Source organism: Orycteropus afer, unplaced genomic scaffold (assembly GCF_000298275.1).
Source record: "Orycteropus afer afer isolate SDZICR_OR568_19922 unplaced genomic scaffold, OryAfe1.0 scaffold00001, whole genome shotgun sequence".
NCBI classification, from domain to species: Eukaryota; Metazoa; Chordata; class Mammalia; order Tubulidentata; family Orycteropodidae; genus Orycteropus; species Orycteropus afer.
Window position 1 is genome coordinate 6,674,393 of NW_006921588.1, and position 3,844 is coordinate 6,678,236.

General features: G+C 39.9%; 1 protein-coding gene across 1 annotated transcript in view; it reads right to left on the minus strand.

Annotated features, from left to right (window-relative positions):
- The window catches only part of COL3A1 (collagen type III alpha 1 chain), a 52,411-nt gene that overhangs the window by 7,875 nt on the left and 40,692 nt on the right, over positions 1-3,844 (minus strand). The window lies entirely within an intron of this gene.

Sequence of the window (3,844 nt, forward strand, 5' to 3'; positions counted from 1 at the left end):
CCTTGGGTTTCTGAGGCAGTATCACTATGGAAGTAGATTGCCCCATCTTCCTTCTGAGGAGTGGCTGGTGGGTTTGAACCGCCAGCCTCCTGGTTAGCAGTCAAGTGTCTTAGGCACTACGCCGCCAGAGCTCCCATGCCTGAACATAAAGAACACCAAAATCCTCACAATTGGACCAATAAGCAACATTATGATAAACAGATGAAAGATTGAAGTCAAGAATTTCATTTTTACTCGGATCCACAATCAACACTCCTGGAAGCAGCAGTAAAGAAATCAAACAACATATTGCATTGAGCAAATTAGCTGCAAAAGACCTCTTTAAAGTGTTAAAAAGCACAGATACCATTTTGAGGACTAAAGTACACTTGACACAAGCCATGATATTTTCAGTCACCTCATATGCACGTGAACACTTCACAATGATTAAGGAAGTCCAAAGAACTGATGCTTTGAATTATGGTGTTGGCTAAGGATATTGAATAAACCATAGACTTCCAGAAGAATAAGCAATTCTATTTGGGCAGAAGTATACCCAGAATACTCTTAATAAGCACGGATAGTGAGACTTCATCTGATGTATTTTGGGCATGTTATCAGCAGGAACTAATCCCTGGAAAAAGATATCATACTTCCTAAAGTAGAGAGTCAGTGAAAAAGAGAAAGGTCTTCAAGGAGATGGATTGACACAGTAGCTGCAAGAGTGTGAGCAAGCATAACAAAGATTTTGAGGATGGTACAATACTGGGTGGTGTTTTGTTCTGTCATATGCAGGATTGTTGAGTTGGAACTGACTCGAGGCACCTAGCAGAAACAACAATTTCTCAATTATATAGCTGTTAATTGGAGAGTTCAAAAAGCCACTTAAACTTATGTTGAAGTTTGGTGATCTGCAAAGTAATAATTTATATTTGCTTTTTGGTTACTCAAATCCGTAGCCAAAAAGATAAGCATTTTTTATATTTATTCATATTTAAGTATATATTTTAACACCTTCAGAGAAAGGCCATAGCTTTCTTTTTGCATCTTGAAAAAAAACTTAAGAATGTGATCTGGTTATTCTTTCTGACTATTAATAGTAGAAGGAGCAACCCTCATGAAATCCTAGAATCCACACAACATTTAAATATCCTTTTTGTTATAGATCTTCCTAAGAGTTTACTATACAGTGCAAATCATTCCAGATTACCATAGATGATAAATCCTTTTACAGGTGATCACTTTTTCCAAGAAATGTCAAATTTTTCATACCTAGATACAAACTGGATATTCTGTCTCAACTTTTTACTCATAACTGGTACAAAGATTTGACCCTTGATTCTTTCCATCTTTTGAGTGTCTGCTGCCTATTATCATATGGTTGCCAATTACTAGACTAATTGCAAATACACTAAAACAACTTTTGCTCATTGAAGTACAAATGTAGTTTGTGGATATTATTTGAAGCTCAGAGAAATACAAAGAAACCTACAGAACACAAGTTCATCAAATGAAGTGAAGGGAACACTGCAGATTCAGAGCCCCCTTCAAAATGATGTCCCAGAATTAGCCTAGTGAAGTCATCATTACCACAAGACACTAAGTGTTTTTTCTGGCACTTGTTGTTGTTGTTATGTGCTGTTGAGTCGGACTGACTCACAGCGACCCCTCCTTGCGTTTCTGAGGCAGTATCACTATGGAAGTAGATTGCCCCATCTTCCTTCTGAGGAGTGGCTGGTGGGTTTGAACCACCAGCTTTCTGATTAGCAGCCAAGTGCCTTAGGCACTATGCTACCAGAGCTCCCATTTCAGGCACTACTGACCTATTATTTTTTGAAATCTAGCTATTGCTACCCCTACTAAAGCTATGAACACCACAAAAAGTGTTCTCTATTCTCCTTGTTTCTTTGAATCACTACTGTAGGCATTATAGGTAGAAAAATTGTCCCACAAATAAGTTCATGTCCTAATATCCAGAACCTGTAAGAAGGTTATGTTACTTGGTGTGGCAGTAAAAGTTATGTGTCAACTTGGCTGGGGCTGGTTTTGAGTGGCTGGACAGCTGGATGTAGTTATTCCCCATGATGAGACTGGTAACCAACTACATGATAGAATCTACTGGAGCAGCTGAGTAGCTGCCTTAGGGGTGTGGTCTGCTTCCAGTGTATAAGAAGAAGCATTGAGAAAGGTCTCTGAGCTTTTTGGCATGCTTAGACCCTGCTTGTCACTGAGTCTTCATTCAGCAGCCTGCCTTGTTTCCTGCTAATCTTGGAACTGTCTTTGGACTTGAACTAGAGGCCTGCCATATTGTTTCCTAATCTTAGGACTGTGTCATTGTATTTATTGACTTTGAGTTTGTCAGCCTCAGCATCCAGGAGCTGCCTGAGTTAAGAGAAGCCTCTAGTTTCAGGGGCTAGGAGCAAGAGACAGAGCTGAAGCCCAAGGTTGAGGGGCTTCACCAAGCCCCTAGAGCTGGTACTTTGAACTTGGACTTCTAGCCTCCTAAAGTGTAAGAGAAAAAAAATCCTTGTTTGTCAAAGCCAGCCATTTGTGGTATTTTCTGTCAGAGTGGCACTAGAGAACCAAAACACATGGCAAGGAAGAATTAAGGTTACCAATGGAATTAAGGTTGCTAATCAGCTGCTGTTAAAATGGAGAGATTATTTGTTATTATCCAGGTGGTCCTATTGGAATCACAGAGGTCCTGATAAGTGATAGAGGGAGAAAGGAGAGTCAGTTTCAGGTGATGTAATGTGAGAAGGACTCAACTGACTCTTGCTGGGTTTTAAGTTATAAGTTGACCGTAAGCCAAAGAATGTGGCCAGTCTCTTGGGGATGGCTGGAAGACAGATTCTTTCCAGAGCCTCTAGTGGGGAATGCAGGCTTACTGACACCTTGATGCTAGCCCAGTGGCCTATTTTAGAATTCTGATCTCCAGAAATGTAAGATAGTAGATTTATGTTGTTTTAAGTGACTATATTTGTGAGAACTTGTTACAGTAGTAATAGAAATCTAATGACATTATTTCTGCATTGAAACTATTATGTGTTATGGCTTGATTTGTGTTACCCAAAAAAGATAGGTTGAAATCTTAACCACCAGAACCTGTGAATGCAACCTTATTTAGAAATAGAGTCTTTGCAATGCAATGTGATTCATTAACATTATCATTAGAGTGAACCCTAAACTTCTCTGACAGGTATACTTGTAAGAACAGAAAGGAGAACACAATATGCAGACAGAAGGACACACACAAAGGACGATGGCCATGCAAAGGTGGAGGCTGTGATTGGAATGACGTATCTACAAGCCAAAGAATTCCCATTAGTGGGCCACCACCAGAAGCTAAGAGGCAAGGCATGATTCTGCTCAGAGTCACAGAGGAAGCATGCAACTGCTGACACCTGACTTTTTGACTTTTAGCCCCCTAAACTGTAAGAGAATAACTTTCTGTGGTTTTAAGTCATCCAATTTATGGTACTTTGTTATGGTAAATTAATACAATGTTTGTCTCTGATTTGCCAAATGTAGGTCACATGCACAAACCCCCACTGCAAGAGAGGCTGGAAAAGCCAGTGTCTGACCTTTGTGGCTTCTAACCCCAACCAAGACACTTTGACTGGGAATATCCTAAGATAGCGTTTAAATGCTTGGCAGCAAACAAAAAAAAATAAAACAAGAAAAATGTACATACACACTTTTAACTACAGTTTATTCATTAATTTGAATATTGTTGTTGTTGTTGTTGTTATGTGCCGTCGAGTCAGACTCGACTCATAGCGACCCCTCCTTGGGTTTCCGAGGTGGTATCACTACGGAAGTAGATTGCCCAACCTTCCTTCCAAGGAGTGGCTGGTGGGTTTGA